At 38.3% G+C, this 26,464-nt stretch overlaps 1 pseudogene; it reads left to right on the top strand.

Moving 5' to 3' along the window:
• Positions 1-8,896: 8,896 nt before the first annotated feature.
• Positions 8,897-9,810, top strand: LOC100427022 (glucosamine 6-phosphate N-acetyltransferase-like; annotated as a pseudogene).
• The last annotated feature ends 16,654 nt before the right edge of the window (positions 9,811-26,464 follow it).

Raw genomic sequence — 26,464 nt, 5'->3', positions numbered from 1 at the left:
GTAGGAAGCTTAGTGGTGTAGACTAAGTTAAAATACTTTGGATTATTGATGTGAACATGACTTTATTTGTACCACAAAACTAGAAAGGGTAGGGACATTATAGATACATAGGATTTTACAGTTTACAAAAGCTTATCACATTATTTCAAGTAACTAAAGAATAGGCAGATTGTTATGCAAGTTGGATGAAAGACAAATTAAGAAGCTATCACACTTAGGCATAAGATTGTACCACGCATTTAATACACTGAACTAAACATGCAAGACTTTCTCTTTTGTACATTCAGGAGTTCTTCCTAAGGATTATGTTCATAGAACCCGCAACTCTGAAATAGAGAAACAATTCACTGAGTGATTTAAGTACTATTCAAAAAATAAGAATCACTTATAATACACACACAAAAATCTCTAGTCACTGGACTGAATTTTCAGTTTGTGTCCAGATACGCAGCATAACACAGCAGAGATCTGTTCTGAATTATCGTGAGCAGGAGTCACGAGACTCAGATACACCTACATCACCCACATACTGTTTAAGAGCCTTCCCTTTGATAATTGCATCATCTAGAAACTGAATGGCTTGGTAGAGAACTGAGGAAGCAAACGGAGTTTGTAAAGTCTATGAGGTGTTCTGAAGAATAAGCAGAAAGAACACAGGAAAAAGAAAGTGGAAAGATCAGATTATTTTTAGCACTAAATACACATTTTGAATAGAGTACCTGTCTATTAATGACTATTAGATATTCCTGAAACTGTAACAGTTGGCCTTGTTTCTTTTGAATTTCCACTCTGCTACTGGATTTCCAGTTTGCTTATCTCTTCTGCCTCTCTGACTATATTCTCAGTGCTGTGCCATGACCCCTTTTATTTTCTGACCTCCTGTTAAATATAAAAAGTCCTCAAAGTTCTGTGCTCTGTTTTTTTCCTCTTCCTTCCTAAGCAATAGTTCTAGTCAACATTTCACACCAATGATTTTGACGATTGGATGATCCATAAAGATCTCATATCCAGGGCCGGGTGCGGTAGCTCACGTCTGTAATCCCAGCACTTTGGGAGGCTGAGGCGGGTGGATTACGAGGTCGAGATCAAGACCATCCTGGCTAACACGGTGAAACCCCGTCTCTACTAAAAATACAAAAATTAGCCGGGTGTGTTGGTGGGTGCCTGTAGTCCCAGCTACTTGGGAGGCTGAGGCAGGAAAATGGCGTGAACCCGGGAGGGGGAGTTCGCAGTGAGTCCAGATAGCGCCACTGCACTCCAGCCTGGGCGACAGAGTGAGACTCCGTCTCAAAAATAAATAAACAAAAACCTCATATCCTATCATGTGTTCACAGTCTCCATCCTGATTCTATCATTTAGCCATTTTCACAAATTAGAAACCTCCAAACAGCTTTAGGTATTTCCTTGAATCCCCATATCCAGTTAACCAACTGATTGATCTCATCCCTGCATCATTTCCTGTAGCTGCTTTTATTTTTCCATCCCTGCTGTCTTTCCTTTGTTATAACTTACCTTCTGCAATAACTTCCTAAATACCTCTCTGCTTCTCACCACCTTCCTTTAGTAATCATCCACATCCCCTCTAGTCATCCTTCAAAAATACAGTTATGGTCAATACGATCTGCTAAGTTAAAACCTTTCCATCTTTTCTAATCAAAAAGCCTAAGTTATTTGATATAATCTTCAAGATCCATCACAGTTGAAATCTAAACTGCTTTGTTAGTATTCTCATCAGTGCTTTTATTTGTTCTCCTTATTACTATTGGAGTATTGGGCACCTACCACCTCAGCTTTATTCTCCTACTTGCCCACCGTCCCCTGAACAAAAAAAGATGCATAATACCTCACATCCTCTGAGCTCATGTTATTATCTTCATGTGGAATATCTTATTAGCACACAATGAATAGTAATGACAGCAATGGCTACATTTGTTGAGCAATTTCTATTGAACTATTCTAAGAGCTTGTCATTTATTACATAATTCAATCTTCACTCTACTGTCTGAGCTAAGTAGTATGATATCCATTTTATAGATGAAAAAACTGAGGCGCAGAGTAGTTAAGCAACTCACCCAAAGTCACAGGGTGATATACTATGAATGTGTGTGCCCACCCGAATCTCATATTGAAATGTAATCCCCAATGCTGGAGGTGGGCCTAGTAGGAGATGACTGGATCACGAGGGTGGATTTCTCATGAATGGTTTAGCACCATCTGCTGGCTACTGTCCTGCTGATAGTGAGTGAGTTCTCCTGAGACATGGTCATTTAAAAGTATGCAGCACCTCCCCCATTCCCTCTCTTGCTCCTGCTTTTGCCTTGTGACGTGTCTGCTCCCCGTTTGCCTTCCACTATGATTGTAAGCTTCCTGAAGCCTCCCCAGAAGCCAAGCAGATGCCAGCATCATGCTTCCTGTATAGCCTGCAGAGCCATGAGCCTATTAAACCTCTTTTCTTTATAAATTACCGAGTTTCAGGTATTTATAGCAATGCAAAAATGGACTAAGACACAGGGCTTACAAACTTTATTGAAATTCTAGTATAAGGCTTTCCATTTCATTTTGTCTGATTATTAAAGCAACATTTTAAAGCAAGTATTACATAAATTTCACAGGAAATTGTGATTTACAGTGGTCTAACTCCAAAATCTTTGCTATTTCCAGAATAAAATGTTTCCTCTCATCTAAGGAGAATACACAAGTTGTGTTGTTAGACTGAAATTTGGGGATCTCCCATTTGGCGTAGTATTACTTTCTCCATGAAGCTTTTAGTAGGCCAGCCAAGTGATGATGCTGTACTGGCTTGGGTTACACATTTTATGAGCTGCCAGCTGGAACACAATCAGCCAAGGGAAGGAAATTTGTGAGAGCAACTAAATTATGAATCTGCTTGTGACATCCAACTAGCATAGCTCTGATAACATCATTGGCTGAGATAAATGTTACATAATATCCAGTCTATGGACTACATACAGGCTGTTTCTAATCTTTACATAGTGTTTCCAGATATCCTTTGAAAATCCATACCTGAGACATTACTTGGAGCAACCGACTTTGGATTTTTAGATTTTCCTATTTTCAAATATCTTTCTGAGTAAAACAGTGTGCTTGATTACAAATAAGAACGTTATGGCCTTAATGCTGATGAGAAGCATTTTCTGCCCTAGTCATGTGGGAGGCTGCTCTTGCCTCTCCTAATGCATCTGCAGAGGATATCACGCCATTCAAACATTGCACAACCGCACTTTTTTTTTTTTTCCAGGATGCTTGCTTTTGCTAGGTAACTAAAGAGGACATTTTGCAGCTCTGTGTCAAAGATCAAAACAAAAACAGCAAAATCACGGCTCACATTCTTTTTTGTCTAAAACTGAACAGCTTAAATTCACCAGCAATGTCCTGCCTTTGGGTTAGTGGCCAAAATTGAAACAACACATCTAGAAAAAAAAAAAAAAATCCATTATAAAAGTAGTCTGGGAGATTGTAGATCACTTGAAAGTTTTAGAAAAGTACCTCTTCCCAATGTTATTATTTGAAAATGATGTTATTGAGGGGCAGTGAGTGTTGTGCACTTTAGTTACACCCACAATTATTGCTGGCAGAGGTATATAATTTCTAGTCAAAATTTCAAACTGAGACATTTGGTTTGGTCCTACGGATAATGAGGAAGTTATGCAGCAATTGTACCTCTGGATACTGGTTTGCATGCTGAAAAGTGAAAAGTTCCATCAAACCACAACGTAGACTATAACCACCACTATATCAGCCTCTGCCATGAAGAAGTCCTATTTCTGGGTAATGGCACATCTATTTTTCAGTCAACCAGGCTCACATCTTCTGCCACCCTTGAAGCCTTCTTCTGCCTGCCATAGACATTTAACATCTGTTTTAGCTCATCCAGGCTGATAAACTACCATAGACTAGGTGGCTTATAAACAACAAACATTCAGATTTCAAAGTTCTGGAGATTAGGAAGTTCAAGATCAAGGTGCCAGCAAATCTGGTTTCTGGTGAGGACTCACTTCTGATTTATAGCCAGTTGTCTTCTTGCTATGACCTCACATAGAAGAAGGGGTAAAGGATCTCTTTGGCACCTTTTTTATAACGGTGCTAACTCCATTTATGAGGGTTTCACCCTCAAGACCTAATTATTTCCCAGAGGTTCCACCTCCAAATACCATCAAATTGAGAATTAGGTTTCAACACTTGAATTTTGGGAGGACATCTTCAGTGTATGTGGCATTATTCTCCTTTCCCCCCAACCCCCACCAAATTTATGTCATTCTCACATTACATCAACTCAAAAATCTAAGTCCAAAGTCTCATCTGAATTTCACCTAGATTAGATGTGTGTGAGACTCAAGGTATGATTCATTTTGAGGCCATTTTTTAAAACTTTTATTTTAAGCTCAATGGTACAAGTGCAGGTTTGTCACATAGGTAAACTTGTGTCATAGGGGTTTGTTGTACAGATTATTTCATCACCCAGGTATTAAGCCTAGTACCCATTAGTTATTTTTCCCGATCCTCTCCCTCCTCCCACCCTCCACCCTCTGATGGACCCCAGTGTGTGTTGTTCTCCTCTATGTGTCCATGTGTTCTCATCATTTAGCTCTCACTCATAAGTGAGAACATGCAGTATTTGGTTTTCTGTTCCTGTGTTAGTTTGGTACGGATAATGGCCTCCAGTTCCATCCATGTCCCTGCAAAGGATACTGTCTCATTCTTTTTTATGGATGCATAGTATTCCATGGTGTATATGTACCACATTTTCTGTATCCAGTCTACCATTGATGGGGTTTCAGATTGATTCTATGTCTTTACTGTTGTGAATAGTGCTGCAATGAACATACGTGTGCATGTGTCTTTATAACAGAATGATTTATATTCCTTTGGGTATATACTCAGTAATGGGATTGCCATCCTAAACAAGTTATGCATTTCCAAAAACAATGATGGGACAGTCACAGGACAGACATTCTCATTCTAACAGAGAAGAGGAAAGGAAGAAAGGAGTGACTGGTCCCAAGTAGTCCAAAATCTAACAGGGGAACAACACTAAGCCTTAAACAACATTAAAAACTGAGAATAATCTTTGTTTGACTCAATGCTCCGCCCTCCAATCCTACTGTGCCAGAAGTGCTTCTTTATAGACACACCAAGATAGTGATCCTGCCCCCACAGCTTTTCCAGATAGGAATTAGGCCCTCAAGGATCTGGCAACCCTGCCCCCATGGCTTTGTCCAGCCCACTCCCCACAGCTTGGGCAGATGACCCTGTAGCAGCTCTTTAACTGAAGTTTTGCTCCTGCAGCAGCTCTGTGCCTAGCTCCAGAGCCTATCCAGGGCAGGAGTCCCTGAGCCCAGAGCTTAGTTAGGAGGCCCTGTCCTTTTATATGTAGGTGGAGTTAGCCATGCAGTTAAGCGAAAATACGATGTATGCATCAGTATCAATCCCTGGAAGAAGAACACCAAGCACCAATTATCAATCCCAGGAGAGGACTCTTACCACTTGACTAATTTTTGCTAAAGTTCTTAGATCTGGCAGAAGGTTTTATATAAATGCAGCTGCCAGAGATTTTGCACAAACCCAACTGGCAGAGTATAAATCCAGTGAGACAGAACACTTACAAAGCCCATCAGGCAAAGCAACTTTATTACTCACAGATAGGCAATAAGAATCAATGGAATGCCTAGGATCCATGGTAAACTGGTTCCCCCAAGGCTCAGGAAAGCTTTCCGGGACAGATGAGATCTTGTCTGCAAGTGCCCTGCTTTGCACTACAGATGAAAGACCCTGAAACCATTCTGCTCTGGGTTTTATACCCCAGGGGCTAATTGGATTGCTGGGCTGAAATGCTGCAGGAGGTCCTCTTCCAGGAGGGATGCAAAGATAGTCCAGGCTGTATTGAACTCTTCCTCCTTATCTCAGGATGTTGCATTCTCAGTATATTCTGCCCAAGAGTTGCAAGCAAGAAGGGGATTGGTTGGGCCAGCCAAGATCACCCAGGAACCCATCTTCCTGCATATGACCCCCAGGCTCATGCACTTTACACACCTGCAGAGACTACACCCATCCAAGGCACAACCACTGTGGCCTGTGCCACATCTGAACCCACCAAAGCCACAACTGGGGTGGCTGAGGAGTACAGTGCTGTAGTGAAGGGAGCAAAACCTGCAACGTGAGTGTCACTGGGAAGTGTGTCCCCACGGTCCCAGAAGCACAGGGGTCCCTCCTTTACATTCTTCTCTTGTCTTGAACAATAACTTCTGGCCACTGTTGAGATGACTAATCTCTATCAGATGGTCATTTGTCCACACCCTGAAAGTTCTCTTCTGACAATGCTTTCTTGATTTTTGTATTATGGATAGGCTACAAATTTTCCAATATTAAATTTCTGTTTCCATTTTGATTAACAATTCCATCTTTAACCATTTCCCCTCTTCTCACAATTTTCTATAAGCAGTCAGGAGAATCCACTAAAGACTTTCAACACTTTGCTCAGACATGTCCTCAGCAAAATACTCAATTTCTTCACTCACAAGTTCTACTTTCCACAAAACACTAGGACACAAACACAAATCAGCCAAGTTCTTTAGTACTTTATAACAAAGATGGCCTTGCCTTCATGACTCAAAAACATGTTCCTCATTTTTGTCTGAGATCTCATAAGAATGACCTTTATCAGCCATATTTCTACTAACATTCTGTTCAGGGTCACTTAGGTTTGTTTTGTTTTGTTTTGTTTTGTTTGAGATAGAGTCTTACTGTGTTATCAGGCTAGAGTGCAGTGGCATGATCTCGGTTCTCTGCAACCTCTGCCTTCCAGGTTCAAGCGATTCTCCTGCTTCAGCCTCCTGACTAGCTGGGATTACAGGCGCTCGCCACCTGCCCAGACAATTTTTGTATTTTTAGTAGAGACAGGGCTTCACCATGTTGGCCAGGCTGGTCTCGAACTCCTGACCTCATGTGATCCGCCCGCCTCAGCCTCCCAAAGTGCTGGTTTTACAGGCATGAGCCACCACCCCTGGCCACTTAGGTGTTTTCTAAGAAGATTTGGGCTTTCTCTAAACCCCTCCTCCTCTCGATTTCTCTTTAGAATTGCTCCTAAGAATCTATTCCTGGCAATGTAAGTGTTTTCTTTATGCACCTCAAACTCTTCAGCTTCCATCTTTTACCCAGTGCCAAAGCCAGTCCTCCATTTTTATATACTTGTTATGGCAGCACTCCACTTTTCAGCACCAATTTTGCTGTAGCCTCTCCTGGCTGCTACAACGAATTGCCATAGACTGGTTGCCTTAGGAGCAATAAACATTTCTCACAGTTCTTGAGGCAGGAAGTTGAAGATCAAGATGGAGGTGGATTTGGTATCCTATAAAGGCTCATTTCATATTTCACAGACAGACAGCTGTCTTCTCACTGTGTATTCACATTGTAGAAAGGGAAAAGGAACACTTTCAAGAACTTTTTATAAGGGCTTTAAACCTATTCATGAGGGCTTGGCCCTCATGACTTAATCACCTCTCAAAGTGATTGGCCCTCATGACAAATCACCTCTCGAATCCACCTCCTACTACCACCACCTTAGAGGTTAAGATTCCAACATATGAATTGAAGAGTGGGCAGGGAGGGAACACAAATATTTAATCTATAGCACCTAATAAACCATAGTCAATCTCTTTTTGATTGTCAGCTTTGTTTCCTCCCTTGCTCTAGGATTAGGACTTCATTATACTTTTCAAAAAGCTTTTCTTTTTCATTTGTGTTTTGCAATTATTTAAAAGAAATTTGGATTAGAAGTCCTAATGTTCACCATTGAACAAATATCTTTAGTTATTTTCTATTTTTCCAGCGTTCTAACAGCCTTATTACAAATATAAAGGAAATATTTTAACGAGAAAAGTCTATCTCCACCTTATTATAAAAACGTCTCAACTTTTTGTTTTTTTGAAGTCCCCTACCAATTCTATTTTATACACATAACTAGCTGTACTCCTATATAAATCAGTTAACACTGGGAGGCCGAGGTGGGTGGATCACGAGATCAGGAGATTGAGACCATCCTAGCTAACATGGTGAAACCCCGTGTCTATTAAAAAAAAAAAAAAAAAAAAAGCTGGATTTGGTGGCACACCCCTGTAGTCCCAGCTACTCGGGAGGCTGAGGCAGGAGAATGGCATGAACCTGGGAGGCAGAGCTTGCAGTGAACCGAGATTGTGCCACCGCACTCCAGCCTGGGCGACAGAGCGAGACTCCATCTCAAAAAAATAAATAAATATAAATAAATAAATAAATAAAAATCAGTTAACAAAATGAGCTTTGGGTAGGCCCAGAGAGCCAAACCATATCATTTAACTCTTTAGTTCATTTGGAAATTTCTTAGAGTGTGTTCTGTGGTCATATTCCATAAATATAGATAATCACATGGAAGTTTTCGGTTTTCCTTAAACAAAAATTAGTAGAACCAACCCCTAGAGATATACATTTAGTATGTCTAGGGTTAAATATATATGTACATATAAAATTAATTAATACAATTATATAAGTATAATTAGCATAAACATTTTATGATTATCTATAATCATATATTATCTAATTTTTAAAAGTTTCAAGTTGAGGAAGAGTAAATAAATAATAAAGCAGAGTATTGTTTAACAAAACAATGTTTGACTCATTATTTTCTCCAAAATTGGTGGTCTCTAATTTCTTTCTTAATTAATATATTGTATAACACTCATCCCCATTGTTTCAGTTATTACTTTAAATACGAATATTTCCCGTGTAAAAGTGAGTCATAGAGTCCAATACGCCTGGCTAGCAGCACCGACTACAGGACATCTCCAGGCAGGGTTCGCTGAATAGGGGAGACAGAGCTACCTGTCTAGTATGATGATCGGGCTCTATGGAGGATAGTAATCTAGAGCTTAAGATGGGAGAACAAGACCTTACAGCAAAAACGAAACCTGATGAAACCCCTATATTTGACCAGAGTACTCAAAGTACTAGCCTGGAGTCAGAATACAGCTAGATTTTCTCCAGCCACTTTCCCAATGCGTCCTGGAGGAGACCTGTTTTGAGACCTGTTTGTACTGCTGACTTAAGTAGAGGGGTGTGTGTGTGTGTGTGTGTGTGTGTGTGTGTGTGTGTGTGCGCGCGCGCGTGTGTGTGTTAAGATAACGGGGCCAGCTGACAAGAGAGACTGGAGTTGTGAACCCTGAACAATTTATGAAATCTTTTGAGCATATAAAGAAATCTGGGGACTATCATGTTACAGATGTGGAAGATGCAACTCTAGGACAGATTGTTGCTACAGCAGCTCTGAAAATAGAACACAAATTCATCCATTTCTGTTCTAAGAGAGGAAGAATAGAAGATGTTATCATTAACGATGAACGCAGAGAAAAGCAGCTTGGCAAGTTGTTATTATCAACCCTGACTTTGCTAAGCTAGAAACTGAACTGTTATAAGATTTCCCTTGAATTTCTACCACAAAACGTTGGTTTGTATAAAAAGCTTGGATACACTAGATCTGAGGAAAACCGCATGGGCTGGAGGTTTCTAAACTAAAAATCTTTTCTAGAGAATTGTTAAAGGGGCTAATGCTGTAAGTCTATACTCTTTGCAGAGTTAAAATAATGTACTGCTGCAGCCCAGTAACCTCCATAAGTACTGGACTGAAAAAAAACATGGCAATACTACAAGTATAATGACATTTAGAAGATTATTTTGGGCTGGTGGGATGTGTGTGAATTTAGATTACAAATGAATATTATAAAGGGAATGATTTTTAACCAAAGGAATATATTTTTAGCTTGAATATTTTATTGAATGTATTTTTTTTTAAGTTTGGCTTCATTTCTTGGTAGTCAAGATGATGGGTAGTAAGGAGTCATATGTCTGCTGTGTTGCTCATTTTTAAAAAGTGTATGTTGAATAAGGCTGTTTCTTATCACATGCAAAAAATTAAATATTTTTGTTTCAAAGAAACATATCTCAATACACTTAGGGCTGTATCATTTCCCACATATTAAGTGAGGATGGATAAATTAGTTATTACAACTAAACATAGTACAGTCCAACATGTGGTGATACTAATGCAGGCAAACTTGTTCAGCCTTTTAAAGAAGTGTAGAAGAAATGAAAATGCTTCATTTGACAAGATTCAAAGTAAAATAATTTAAAAGTTTTACTAGAAGTTTGTACGGTTCTGTGTAGATAAAAAGCACAATTTTTCTTATTTGTGAAATATAATTATTCATTTGTTAAAAGTACTGAAAAGCAATTATATTGGGAAATCTAAGGTACTTTTAACAGTGAATTAGCAAATCTCAGCATATGTATTTCTACCCCAGCGTTTCTTTTCATGGGCATCTGAAGCCTCTGTTCTGAGTAACATTTTTATCAAAAATGTAATATTAGAGAATTGAGTGGAACACAATATTTTAAAATGTATTGATATTGTTTGTAGGCTCCACCCAAATCTCATGTTGAATTGTAATCCCCAGTATTGGAGGTGGAGTCTGGAGGGAGGTGATTGGATCTTGGGGCCAGATCCCTTATGAATTACTAATCCCTCATGAATTATTGATTGTGCTCTCCATTCACCTTCAAGTATCCTGAGGCACCTTTTGTCACCTGCTCTCTATGCTCAGAATATCTGGCTGTAATCTAAACTTCTGCAACATCCAAACATCTTTTGGGATATAGTGCAAGTGTTCTTGTCTTCTGCATGATGCTTTCTCCGAGGTTCTCAACCAGAAGTAATCCATCTCCATTTTCCACAGAATTTTAATTTCATGCATTTGATTTATACTTTTTTTCCTTCTCAAGTTTGTGAGCAAATATCACTAGAAAGAAGACTCTTGAATAGGAACTCTTTTCTTTCTAGTGATATTTTTTTATCTCTGTATTCCCCATCAGGCTTACAACAATGCTTTCATAAAAGCAGAGATATGAAAATTATGCAATATAAAATGGTGCTTTTTCTTTGTGTAACTAATAACTACAATCCTGTAGGAAATTGTAATTCATAGTGATTTTTGCAACTATTGTCCTAATACAATCTTACAACAAACCTGGAGGAAGGAATTAATAGCATGGACATTTGGTAGATGAAGAAATTGAAGGTCAGAGAGGCTGGTTGGTAGGACACTTGGGTTTTCAACCAAAGCCAGACCCATAGGGTCTGATTACTTCCCTCCGCATTTCCTCTCACCCTATTCATTCCCCAACACAAAAACACAAATTCTATTCCACTCTGTCAGCTGCACTTATACTTGGTTGACACTTATTCTTCATCTTACAACTATAAGCAAGCTTTCAACTTTATCCACGACATTACTCTAAGTATTAAAAAACATCATAAAAACATTTATATTAATAAGTATGAGATTACTATTAATGTCTAAGAGGCATCCATAAGCTAGGATTTTATTTCCTTTCTTATATACAATGTTATGATTCCTGGAGCACTCAAAAGAAATTTGTTTTACCATTAATGTCCAAAGGACTATTTTTTGATGCCCAACACTTGCTTAAAAATTATGTTTACTTTATATTTGAATCATGACTTTTTTTGAATAGCTCTTTGTTCATTCTGGTGATTTCTATTGTCTTTTAAGAACATTATTTGCATTTACCAAATCTTCAGCTTTCCATGTTTTAAATGACTTTATTCAATGCCACATTTTTTTCTTAAAATATTTCACCCCTTTTCCCATAACATCATCTTTCTGCTTCAGTCTGAGTTATTGGGTCTGACAGGAAGTACCCTGAAACCTACATCTCTTTAATGCTAAATTAGACCTGCTGTAACATGGATCTGATATCTTCTAATTTTTGCTTCTACTCCTGATTTCTTTTAGTTTATATTTAAGTAACTTCCTAAGACAAGAGTGAATGAAAAGTAAACTTTATGAATCATGAATGCCTTTATGGCACACTCACACTTGATTTATAATTCATGGATATAGAATTTGAAGATTAAAAATATTTTTTCTCATAAATCTGAAGAAATTGTTTCATCTACTTCCACATCTAGTATTATTGATGAGGATCATAATATTAGCCTGATTAATGCTTCTTTGGTAGTGATTTTTTTTTTTTTTTAATTTCAGTCTTCAAAATTTTAGAAGCTTTTCTTAATTTTTAGTGCTTGGATAAATAATCAGAATGTACACAGGGATGTATGTCTTTTTTTAATTTGTGGTCTCTTAAGAGACTTATTGATAACACTTTTCCCTATGCAGATTCTCAGTCAATAGATTTATTTTTTGAAGTCTAGTTACAGGACATAGTATTACGGCATCATTAGAGAATGTGCTTGAATATCAGAGTCAAATGGCTTCTTAACATTTAGACAAAATTAGGAGGATATAGTGCTGCTGCACCGGAACAACCTATTCTGCCCCTCACAGTGACACAGTATCTCCCTAGAGGAGCCAAAAGGGATACCAGCCAACTTTACATGGAGAATTTGCCCCTAAGTAAAAGCAAGACAGAGCTGAGCAATTGTTGATTTTATCATCACAAAGTTATCCATAATATAAATTACTCCATGTCCCCTGGGACAGAGCAACAGGTGAAAAGAAGCTTTGAGTAACAGTAAATGTTTTTTTCTTAGAACAAAAATATCACAAATAGGAAAGAAGTGTTCCTCACTAACAGACCTGAGGTGGGTTCTTGAATCTGAAGTGTGTTCTCTATTAACTGTGGGAAATTTTTCTATAATTTAATAAATCTTTCATTTTTGTTTTCTTCATTTTTTCTTTCTGTGCCTTTTATTTACAGGATATTGCCTAATAGGACTATTTCTATTTATTCTATTTATGTATATTCCATGTCTATTTTTTTGCTTCATATTTTGGAAACTTCATTGACTTTCTTTGCAATCCTCCTATTGAGTATTTTCAAACTGTCACAGTTTAAATCATTAAGATCTTTTTTCTTATTATGGTGGTTTGTTTTTCATGATGCATTATATTTTTTAACACATTTGAGTGTTAATTCCTACCAGCACTAGTATAAAACAAAACATACCTCACATATCTAAAACATACCAAAATTATGACCATTCTACACAATTTAGTCTTTCTCTAGTGTTTGCTATCTTAATGACAGGCTGTCAGATTGGTTTTCAATACAGTTATCTCCATCTCATCTCTTGGACTATCTCATTTTTAAGGGACACCTTTCCTAACTTCTGCAAAGCCTACTTCTCCATCTTTGCACTTTTCCCAACATCAATTTCTCATTTGTCTTCTTGATGATTTTATTGGTTGTCTCTGCCACTAGATGTAAAGGCAGAAACTGCACCTATTTTTGTTCACCATGTATAGTGCCTGTGACTTGACAGACAACAGACAGTCATTAAATATCTGTGAATGAATAAAACAACCTATGCATGCATATATAATTATGATATCTCATTGCTATAAAATTTTAGAGGCCAGGTTATGTCAAGGAAAGTTGCATTGCAATGAAAACTACTTATGATTTTGTTAATATGTTAGTTTAAATTATCCCTTTGAGGAATTTGTATTTGAGTTTTAAATGAGTTAGAAGTGGTTACTTATAATTTTTTTTTATCTGTAATGAGATTCTGTGTTGGAAATTAGCTGTTTTAATTTTTTAAAAATATACTTTATTTTTAAAGCAATTTTAAGTTTACAAAATAAATTGAAAGGAAGATACAGAGATTTTTCATATGCCCCTACCCACACATAGTCACAGCTTCCCCCATTACCAGCATCTCCCATTGCAGTAGTACATTTGTTATAACTGATTAATTTACATTGACATATTACCAGCCAAAATCCATAGTTTACCTTCAGGGTTCATTCTTGGTGCTGTACATTCTGTGGGTTTAGGTAATTCATAATGACATGAATTCACCATTTGAATGTCATACAGATCAATATCACTGCTCTAAAATTCCTCTTTGCTATGCCTCTTCATTCCTCTCTCTCCACTAAGCCCTGGCAACCACTGATCTTTTTACCATCTCCACAATATTACCTTTTCCAGAATGTCATATAGTTAGAATTACACAGTATATTAGTGTTTTGGATTGGTTTCTTTCATTTAGTATAATATTCATTTAAGTTTCTACCATGTGTTTTCATGACTTGATAGCTATATATTTTTTTAAGGCTGAGCAATATTCCATGATCAGGATATACCATAGTTTATTCATTCACTTATCAAAGGACATGTTGGTTTCTTCCAAGTTTTGGTGATTATGAATAAGGCTGCTAGAAATATCTGTATGCAGGTTTTCATGTGGACTTAGTCTTTATCTCCTTTGGGTAAATACCAATTATCACAATTTCTGAATCATATGGTATGAGTATGTTTAGCTTTGGAAGAAACCTCCAAACTGTCTCCCAAAGTGGCTGTAGCATTTTGCCTTTCCATCAGCCATGAATGTGTGTTGCTGTTGGTTCACATCTTTGTCAGTATTTGGTGATGTCAGTGTTGGATTTCGGTCATTTTAATAGGTGTGTATTGGTATCTTAGAATTATTGTTTTAATTTGCATTTCTGTGATGACATATGAGGTAGAACATCTTTCATTTGCTTATTTTCATTCATATATCTTTTTTGGTGAGGTGTCTGTTAAAATCTTTGGCCATTTTTAAATCAGGTCATTTGTTTCTTGTTTTTCTATCTTTAATTTGTATTGTTACCCCAACCTCTATGCCTATATATGATCTCCTACCTCCAAGAAGCAGACTATATGCTATTAAGAGGAAGAAACAATAATATTTACTATGTAAATACATATTTGGGATGATGTTGAAAAGTGTTATGGAGTAAAACAAAACAGCACAAAGGAAACAACATGTGCTAGAGGACAGGTTTTGCTGTTGTCGTGTTTAGTAAGTTTTAATATTGAGTGGTCAGGGAAGGTGTCACTGTAAAGATATCCTTTGTACAGAGTTCAGAAGGAAGGGGGCAAGCCATGTAGCCATCTAGTTTAAAAGTATGTTGGACAGCTTTTAAAAAATAACTGCAAAGACCATTAAATAGAAACAAGTTTGACATCGTTGAGGAACATTAATACCTTACCTGTATGACTGAAGCAAAATAATTAAGGAAAAATATAATAGACAAGTTTAGGGCAGTGGCCAGGATGCATATCGTGTGTGCCTTTGGTAAGGGTTTTGAGTTTTATCCTGAATGAAATGGGAAACCATTGAATATCATTTTATACACCAAGCACTATTAAGCCTTGAAGATAATTAAGTTGTATCTCTAAGGAGCTGACAATTCAATATTGGAGACAGGCATGTAGTTAAAACGGCATTATAGACGATGAAACACTATGCAGAGGAAATTTTCAGGGAGTAACAATGAAGTCCATCTATCCCATCAGAGGATGTCATAACTTAGAAAGAAGTAGAGATGTAGAAACAATCTCATCCATCTTTCTTTGTTTCTCAGAGTTCTGATTTTTAATGGGCTCCAATAACAGGTCTCGGAGTCTTCAAATTGTTGGGTCAATCCTGGGAGGACAGCCAGAGCTTATTTACAGAGACCTAGAAAGACTCAGAATAAATTGCTGCTACAGTGCCGGTAACCTGAGTCTTCATGCATTCTCCTGGTTACATCATCCCTATTCTCTGACCTTCTGCCATCTTGGAAAAATCTATTTGATTGAGCTTTTTCTACAGTTTTTCTAATTAGCATTTCACATCCCAGCTAACTGTAGTTGCTCCCTTTATTCAGAGGCAATCTTTCAATGGGGCCCTCTATCAATGTCCAATCAGGGAAATAGAAATCACTGAAGGTATTTCAGGCAGAAGGGGATTTAATATAGGGTATCATTTACAAAATATTAGAATGTCTGGAGAAACAAAAGAGGAAAGCTAATGTTACACAGAAGTCTGCAGCCACAGGGAGCCTCTATTTTCACTACAGATTGCAGGAGCTGGCATTCTCCATGACATTCTTAGAGATGCTGCTGCTGCTGCTGCTGCTGCTGTTCATTGGGAAACCATAAGCCTGTCAATGCACTGCCAGTAATTGAAATGTCATCCACCTTCCTCAGGCCTTCTAATCCCATGTAAGTGCTTCCCACTCATCTAACATAAATGTAACTGGCAAGTAAGATGATCAATTCATCCTCATTTGCCAAGGAATTTTCAAGTTTTAGCAGTGAAAAACTTATATCTCTGGAAACCCAGGCAAACTAGTCCTATTGATATCTAACAGGCAAAGGAAATTGGGCAACGTAGTTTTCAGGTTTCCAGTCTCAGCAGTACAAAGGAGAGTAAAGAAAAGTTGCTCTGGGGCTGAGTACCAGCAACAGTTCTCGAACACAGTTGCTTTAAGGAAAATACAGATGACTTACAACCAATATGCCACCCCTACTTAAATGTGAGCATGCCGATTATTCAGAACTCCTGTTGTGACTATGATGATTGACCACTGACCATGAAAAGGCCAGACTTTAAGTCTAGGATTTTTGTAAGATTAAGATGATTATTATATAGCACAAATTCAATAAAAGGTTGAAGTTACTATTTATAAATACACAGTAGTAATATGTTACTATTACTACTGCTACTACTAACAGGAACAATAGTAACTGATGAGCAAAAAGAGGCTGTAAAGAGAATAATGAAATTGAGGACAGACATGGAAAAAGAATAACAAAAACAAATTCACTAGTTGACTTCTCTAGTTTCAAAGGGCAGAGCTTACATTTTGTGACTATTCTCATTCCTCCCAAAATGTAGTTCTAGACATTTCTAATGCCTCCCAGAGGAGGAAGTAAACCCATTTTCCTGGTATAATTGTGGCTATGGGGCTTAGCTTATTTAAGGAGCCAAGAACCACCTCACTCCTATCCCTGCCCAATGGCTCTTGTTATGCTAAAAGGCAAGGAACATTCCACTGTCAAAACACACAATAAAGCAAAGACTAAATATCATTTTAAACATTAAAGAATGTCATGCAAGTTTTTGGTAGCAAGAGGAATTCACTACACATTCACTGGGAGCAGAATCTTTGCTTGGCTATGATTTTGCTTGGATGGCTTTCAAAATTTTCCATAAAATGTATTTAGATTTTATGCCATTATTTTGGATTATCAAGTAAACATTTAATAGTAAGACTGGTAATAAATTGCCCTTTAGGCAGGATGGTGAAATCTAGAAATGGCTTCCCTGACACTGAAGAGCAGATAGCAACTCCAGACCTCTGTGTTTCTCACAAAATTGTGTAGAGAGGGTTTTCAGAGTTCTCAGACTACAGCCCAAAGTTCATCCCTTAACAGAGCTTTCATCATGTGTTCTTGTTTACAATCCTGTGTTCTGGCTGCCAGACAGGGCACTCACAGCTTTCTAACCTGAATGTATAGACACTGCATGTTTATCCATCCTGGGGCTCTGACATCTGATGCCCAGCTGTGCTGACGTCCGAAGAATGGACTCCAGAGGCAAGGCTCCAGTGACTGCTCCCAGGGAACAACTCCCAGGGAGGGACACAAATCCATCAAGATGACAGAGGAGGGAGGCTCCAGGGAAAGGCAGCTGAGACTGCAAGGAAGTTCAGTAGGGAAAATTTTTGCTGGGTGTGCACATATGATTTGGGGATTGTAGAAACAGCTAAAGAGTTGCTAATGGACCATTTATTTCTCAGAGCAGAAAATGGCAGAGTTCTATATTTTTTTATGACATGTTACATTTGCTCTCCCATCCTCTTATGTGGAATGCACATCTACATGTGCCCTCTTTGACTCTTTCACAGTAATGCTCTTTTTAACTCTCCTTATTCATGCATCCATTCATTTCATTCATTCATCTAGTTATTTATCCCCTTTTTGATATTAAATGCTTGGACTGTGTCAGGCACTGTGCTAGGAACTAGGAACACAAGAAATAAAAGGAAGTATTTATTCAAGGAGATTTCTTCTCTCTTCCATGGTCAACAGTAAGCATGTAATTCAAATGCATTTTGAAAAGCACATACAGTGGTTCAATATATTAAAAGCCACTATGAGAAAACCTCCATTTTTCCTGATATCCTGTCCAAGGGTAAGCATGCTTGTTTTTAGACCCCCTGAGACTAATAGACGTGGCTTTTGATACAGTGGTGGAGTTGTGGGTGAAGAAAGGCACAAATGAGAGACAGTGGTCAGAAAAGAGAAACAGTTACTTCCCGTGGGCCAGATATTTTACCAAAGACTCTGCTGATGAGTGAAACATTGGCCCAGGCTTAACTTGTGGTCAACTAAATTATGACTACATCTACCATCACAACATTCGGGGAATTTTTTACAAGCTGTGTCAAAAATGTTTACCTCTCTCTCTCACTTTCTCAACTTATTTACACACACACACATACACACACACACACACACACACAGACCCCAAATGCGGAATTTTATGTATATATTTTTCCTGTTGAATTTTGTCCTATTGGTTAAATTCATTATCTAAATCTGGTGAAATCATTAGGAACGTTGCTTTTGTCATCTATTATTGCAACTACTCCACCCAGCTTTATGTCTTTTAAACATTTCACAATCATGTCTTCTTTCTCTTTTTTTCTCTGTGCAATCCATCTACCACATGGCAACCAGAGTGATCTTTCTAAAGTAAAAGCAAAACAACAACAACAACAAAACCAATCTTCTTTTTCCCCCACCCACATATAGTTTTAATGTGGAAAATGCCTCAGTGTGGATCAAGACTTTCAAAATTTCCCCCTTGTTTGCCTCTTCTTCAACTCCTGACACTAACTCTCCCTTACTTCCAAGTGCATTGAACTACTTAGAAGCTCTCAGAACTCAGCATACACCTGCTGTCTACCTACTTGCCCCAATCTTCCTTTTACGATGCACTTTTCTTTTTAATCATCCTTAAAAAACACTATTCTTCTTTCAAGCGCCTGCCATATTGCACCTTCACTGGAAAAGCCTTTTTTGGAAACACGCACATCCACATCCCCTCCTTCAGGCTAGTGTTTCATTCTCTGTGTTTTCATGGTAATTTACAGATACTCTAATATGCCACTTGTAACATCCGTTAAAACTCAGCTTGTCAACTCTATAATGCTCATACAGTCACCTCAGTATTCTGGTAAGATGCAGATTCTGATTCAGTTGTTCTGAGATGGTGAGGTCTGAAAGCCTGGATTTCTAATAAGTTCCTAGGTTATGCATGCTGATGCTACTATCACAGGCCACTTTGAGTAGGAAGAATCTAACTCTTTGTATATGTTTCCTTTCTCCACTGTGAACTGCTTGAAATGAGAGCCTGTGACTTACTCATCTTTGATTCTTTAGGTCCCAACACACATATGAAGATGAAAAACATTTTAGATGAATTGGTTTTGTGTTATTGTCCAATAACAGTTATTTGTTGTTTTGTTTCATATTTGACATCAAACAGTTTTGAGATTCAGAGAATTTCTGCTTTGGAGTATCTTTTTTTTCTGTCTTTTTTTCTTTTAAGTTTGGGGGTACATGTGAGGGGTTGTTACACAGATAAACACACATCACAGGGATTTGTTGTATATGTTATCTCATCACCCAGATACAGTTTTTTAAAATGTTGAACGGAGCTATAAGAAACTAATCTTCATGTTGACATTTATATGATTCCAACATTTCATTCAAAATAACTCGGCTTTTACATTTTTGACACAGGTTGAAAACTAATTGCTGAAAGGGGAGCTCTAGACAGCACCTTTTCTAATGTTTGCTGAGATACAGCAAAGGATGTAAAAATAAGTTGGTGACAAATACTAATATTTATGTTAGGGTACTTGCATAAGCCTTATGGAAACCACTTTCCCATATATATTTCTTTCAATGTTCATTTACAACCACTGTGTAAGATAGAGTGTATATGTTAAGGACACATAGATTCACTGGTTTTGATGCCTGACTCTGCCATTTACCAGCTGTGTGATCTTGGGAAATTACATAAAATCTTTTAGCTTCTATTCACCATCTGTAAAATGGAGATGGTAATAGTTTTTCTGCCTCATAGGGTTTATTGAGAATAAATGTGTTAATATGCATGAGGTTTTTAGACCAGTGCTTGCATGTATTCAGTGTAAGTATGGGCCATTATTATTTACTTATTTATTCAAAATATTTGAGTCCCTGCTGTATGTCACACGCTGTGTTCTATGCTGGAACTACAGTGATGCATAAGATAATACATCTCTTCTCAAGGAGCACATTGTCTTGGAAAATCAGACAATAACCAAGTAAACAAACAAATAAATAGTTAAAAGTTGACATGTGTGCTGTATAGTAGCCAAACAGGGCCATATCACAGAGCAGAAAGGAGAGTGGAAAGCTAGTTAAATAAGGTAGTCATGATCAGAAAAGCCATCCCTACCAATGGGACTTTGAATTTAAGACCTGAAGGGGATTAAGCCAGTCAGGGATGAGCAGAAGTGAGAACATTCCAGGCAACAGAAACAGCCTTTGCAAAGATCTGAGGTAGGAAATAAATATATGACCATAACCCTCTTCTATGGGATGAAACTGAAGCAAAGTGAGGTTAAGTGTTTTGCCCATTGTTCAATCCTAACCTCCATCAAAGAGGAGATCACAACCCAAATTCTTGATTAATATGGCTCTTATCATTATACCATGTTGTGTACCCACAACATGGAAGGAAAAACAAAGTGGCCAGCTATATGTTCATGAGATTGGTTCAAACACTTCCCAGTCTGAAAGAATTATACATTTAAACCAGCCTTGTCATCTATAGGTAGAGATGGATAGAGGATGACAGGAAAGCCCAGGTCTTCTTCATAAAGCTATCCAGAAAAAACCTGAAATATTCTAAATTCTCATTTAAACATGTTTCCATAGTGTATTAGCTGGTTTTCACTAGGTTATGCAAAAATAAATTACTCCAAAATTAAAATTATAATGTTCAAAAAATTTTTATTTCTTGCTTGTCTTGCATTTTGGTGATGATTTTGTTGTTGCTCTGTTCATCCCAGGGTGCAGCTGAAGAAATTAGACCCTATGGGACATTCTGACCTATTAGCAAATGGAAAAGAATGAGGGCATAATCATGCAATGGCTCTTAAATATCCTTGAAGAATTTCATACCACTTTCACTCATGCAAGGAAAAGTAGTTTGGCCAAAATCAATTTGATGGCCAAATGCAACACCAACAAGGTAGAAATTGGAGGGGATATATAATATTCTCCCAACGGGATGCAATATATAGAACAATAATATGATATACCACATGTACTAAACAGAGACATTTAAAATGTGTCTCATCTGAATTTAGAATAATTCAACAGCTATTGAAATATTGAGATATGCGAAGTGCTTATTATCAGGATTTTGAGAGGAATTTTATTCTACTTGATCCACATATTTATTCACTAATTATTGAGTGCTGCTATAGACAAGAATCTGTGTATTTCCTCTTTACTTTCAAATCTATACTTCTCTATATGAAAAATGAAAAACCCTATTTGCAAGGGAGAACTAATGCAACTCAGGCAAATATTTGTTTGCAAACCATATGTAGAGAAAAAGAAAGAAATTATATTCTTTAAAATACATTTTATTATAATAAAATATGGAGATGGAGTCTTGCTATGTTGCCCAGGGTGGTCTCCAGCTAAGCTCAAGCAGTCCTCCTACCTCGGCCTTCCAAAGTGCACGAGCATGAACCACCACACCCAGGCATGAATCATATCCTTTGCCTTAGTTATAATATGTAAAAACATATGGTTAAATTTTAACTATTGTTTACACCAACATGGAGAGCCTTCTCTTTTTTTCTCTTTCTGCTTTCTTCCAGAATCTCTGCTCAACACCTGCACTGGTAACAGTATCCTAGTTTGACCATAAGAAAAACATATGTGCTCATTAGCTATCTCAGATAAGCCAAGGACTAAACCTTATAAGGTATGCTACAAAATTGGAAATGGTGAAAGCAGCAGCATTCCAAATGCACATGATTCAGAAGAGCTGAAAGGTTTTTAACAACCCTCCACAAATATATTTTTCACTTAAGATGTAAATTGAGGACCCAAGGAGACTTACTTTTAAGTTGGTGTCTTAGAGACCCAAAGGATAATAGTGTTGGGTGTGAATCTTATGCTATGGGACAATCTGATAAAAAGAAAATAATCTTTTATTTTTGTCTTATTTTCTACTTTTCAATAATACGCTGCAAAGAAAGGTAACTTTCTTGAGATTAACCCTTTGCTAGACAAAGCTAGAGACTTTAACTTAATGCAATTAATCTATAATTCCTGAAGTCATATTCTCTGGCACATACAGGACTGATATATTTAGCTGGCCACACTGATATGTTAACTACTATACACCAGTAGTTAAAATTGTGAAATGCTTCTATATCTGTTAGTGAAAAGCTGTTCCCTGAACTTCCTCCCTGTTGATAAATGTTTTTGAAATTCACCTCTGTTGAAGTGTTGGTGTTTATGATCAAGTTGGAACAATGGGGTAAGGAAAAGATCTGGGGTTCAAAGAGTAAAGTTTGAGCCTCAGCTCTGCCACTGATTTGGAGATTCAGTACTCAGCCTCTTACCTTCTCACTATTTCTTTTTCTTTATTAAAAAAATTGAAAATGGCAATAACAACTTTTTGCCTACCTCATAGGACTGACTGACAATCAAATGAATGCCAACCATAACATAGATAACCTGTAGGTGGCTTATTATGCATTAGAAATTCTAAATGCTTTACATCCTTACCTCCCCTCACCCCACACTCAACACTATACGGGAGAAGTTATTACCACTCCTATTTTTTAGATGAAGAAACTAAGATTGTGCAAGTGCACTTTACCCAACGTTATACAGATGGGATTTGGTAGAGCTAGGACTCAATCCAAGATCACTTGGATTCCAGGGCTTATCTAGTTAGTAAAACATTAGAAAGGGTATTAAAAATGCAAGATTTTCTCACACTTTTACTTTCAAGCACCAACATTTGGATGAAGGTAACCATGGTCATGTTCTTGATTGCCAGGTAATATTATACCTTTAAAAAATCTGATCCTGGCCTCCCCCAAAAAATTCCAAAATAAAAAATCCAATTTCTTGCTCCATAGACCACATGTCTTACGTCAGCCTTCTAAAACACATGTGATAGCTCTTTAACAAGATCAGGACACACAAATGTTTTTGATCAGGTTTCCCAATATCTGTGCTCCTCTGATGACAAAACATGCTATAGTCATTTTCCAAGGCTTGGTAAGATTCTCTCTGGTCAAGTGTGCTGAAAGGAGGAGGGCTCACTGGCAACGTCTGTGCACTTAATGGAAAGGAAGCAGCCTGAAGCATTGAGCCCATATGTTTACTCAGCTGTTGGTTTGTCTCCCCATCTGGAAAAAGATTGAGGGCATGCAGAGTCTCTGACCTTGAAATAGAGTAGTAAGCAATAAACCCATGCCGACCACAGACTCCCAATAACCATTCTGAAATAAACCAGGAAAAATGGCAGAGAATTCTGGACAAAGCCTAGCTTAGACTAGAGCCTATCTTTGAGAAAAAATTTCCCCATTATGGCTACATTATGTAACAGTTATCTATTCTTGAGTGTTGTACTTTTCTTCACATTCCTCTCCAGTCTTGGTTATTTTTTTATCAGCAACAGGAAAAGGGACTAATTCAGGGTTCAATAAGCTTCAGTAAACCCAACAAGCCTAATATCAACTGAAGCTGATATTATCAACTTCCCATCCTTTGAAGAAAATAATTTAGAATTTTTTTTTCTGATCTTGGAATATATATGTTGGTATGGTTCGGCTCTATGTCTCCACCCAAATATCATGTCAAATTGTAATCCCTATGTGTCAGAGGAGGGGTTTGGTGGGAGGATCCTTGGATCATGGGGGCAGATTTCTCCCTTGCTGTTCTCATAGGGAGTGAGTTCTCACAAGATCTGATTGTTTAAAAGTGTGTTGCACCTTCCCCTTCTTTCTCTTTCTCTCTCCTGCTGGCCGTGGTCAGATGTGCTTGCTTTCCCTTTGCCTTCTGCCATGATTGTAAGTTTCCTGAGGCCTTGTAGCCATGCTTTCTGTATAGCCTGTGGAACTGTGAGTCAATTAAACCTCTCTTCATAAATTTCCCAGTCTCCGGTAGTTCTTTATAGCAGTGGAAAAATGGACGATATACAGAAAATTTGTACTGTGAGTGGAGTACTGCTATAAGGATACCCAAAATTGTGGGAGTGCCTTTGGAACTGGGTAATGAGCAGAGGTTGGAACAGTTTGGAAGGCTCAGAAGGAGACAGGAAGTTGTGGCAAAGTTTGGAATTTCCTAGAGACTTGTTGAATAGTTGTGAACAAATTGCTGACGGCGGTATGTACAATGAGGTCCAGGCTGAGGTGGTCTCAGATGAAGATGAGGAACTTATTGAGAAATGGAGTAAAGGTTATTCTTGCTATGCTTTGACAAAGAGACCAGTAGCATTTTGCCTTTGCCCTGGAGAACTGTGGAACTTTGAACTTGGGAGAGATGATTTGGGGTACCTGGCAGAAGATGGCAGCAAAGAATTCAAGATTTGGCCTGACTGTTTCTGAAAGTGTACGCTCATATACATGAAGAAAGAGATGGTCTGAAGTTACTTATATTTAAAAGGGAAGCAGAGTATGAAAGTTTAGAAAATTTGCAGCCTGACCATGTGGTAGAAAAGAAAAACCAATTTTCTGAGGAGGACTTCAAGCCAGCTGCAGAAATTTGTGTCAGTAACGAGGAACCAAATGTTAATAGCCAAGACAATGGGTAAAAATGTCTCAGGAAATGACAGCGATCTTGGTGGCAGCCCCTCCCACCACTGTATCAGAGGCCTAGAGGGAAAAATGGTTTAATGGGCCGGGCCCAGGGCCTCCCTGCTTTGTGCAGTTTAAGGACATGGCACCCCAAATCCCAGCTGCTCCAGCTCCAGCCATAGTTAAAAGGGGCCAAGGTACAGCTCAGGCCATGGCTTCAGATGGTGCAAGCCCCAAGGCTTGGCAGCTTCCACGTAACGCTGGGCCTGCAGTACACAGAAGGCAATAATTTAGGTTTGGGAACCTCTGCCTAGATTTCAGAGGCTGAATGCAAAGGCCTGGATGTCCAAACAGAAGTCAGCTGTGGGGGCAGAGCCCTCATGGTGAATCTCTACCAAGGAAGTGAGGAGGGGGAATGTGGGGTTGGAGCCCCCACACATAGTTCCTACTGGGGCACTGCCTAGTGGAGCTGCAACAAGAAGGCCACAATCCTCCAGACCCCAAAATGGTAGATCCACCGACAGCTTGCATGGTTCCTGGAAAACTTCAGGCACTCAACGCCAGCTCATGAAAGCAACCAGTGGGGCTGTACCCTGCAGAGCCACAGTGACAGAGCTGCCCAAGGCCTTGGGAGCCCACCCCATGCATCAGCATGCCCTGGGTGTGAGACATGGAGTCATAGGAGATTATTTTGGAGCTTTAAGATTTAATGAGCTCCCTGCCAGGTTTTGGACTTGCATGGGGCCTGTGTTCACTTTGTTTTGGCCAATTTCTCCCATTTGGAATAGGAATATTTACTCAATGTCTATACCCCCATTGTATATTGAAAGTAACTTACTTGTTTTTGATTTTACAGGCTCATAGGCAGAAAGGACTTGCCTTGTCTCAAATGAGACTTTGGACTTGCTCTTTTGAGTTAATGCTGGTATGAGTTAAGACTTTGGGGGACTGGTGGAAAGGCATGATTGGTTTGGAAATTGAGAAGGACATGAGATTTGGGAGGGGCCTGGGGCAGAATGACATGGTTTGGCTTTGTGTCCCCACCCAAATCTCATGTAAATTATAATCTCCACGTGTCAGGGGAGGGACCTGGTAGGAGGTGATTGGATCATGGGGGCAGATTTTCTGCTTCCTGTTCTCATGATAGTCAGTTCTCACAAGATCTGATCGTTTAAAAGTGTGTGGCACCTCCCCCTTCTCTCTCTCTGTCTCTCTCCTTCTCCACCATGGTAAAGCATACTTGCTTTCTCTTTGCCTTCTGCCATAATTGTAAGTTTCCTGAGACCTCCCAGGCATGCTTCCTGCTAATCCTGCAAAGCTGTGAGTCAGTGGAACTTCTTTTCTTTATAAATTACCCTGTCTCCGGTAGTTGTTTATAGCAGTGTGAAAACAGACTAATACAGATGATATTCTAAGTACAACACAAAAGCCATATGAGCCAAAACCCCAAAACTCTTATATATAGAAACTGGCAAAAAGTTACAAAAAATAGCAAAAATTCTGATAGAAAATATGTATATATTTGCAAGATGCTAATTTCCCCCCAAACATGTAGGGTTTTCACAAGTAACAAGAATAGTACCAATCACCTTCCCTAGGTAAAAAATATATATATATATATATATATATTCTGCCCTATTTAGATGTGCCATGAACTCTATTAAACCCAGCCTACTTCATTTATTACTTTTAATGACTGACCTTTTAGCCATTTGATTTTTTCCACTTTTGAA

The sequence above is a fragment of the Macaca mulatta genome, chromosome 8, assembly GCF_049350105.2.
Source record: "Macaca mulatta isolate MMU2019108-1 chromosome 8, T2T-MMU8v2.0, whole genome shotgun sequence".
Lineage (NCBI taxonomy): Eukaryota > Metazoa > Chordata > Mammalia > Primates > Cercopithecidae > Macaca > Macaca mulatta.
This window is presented reverse-complemented; position numbering and strand designations above follow the sequence as displayed.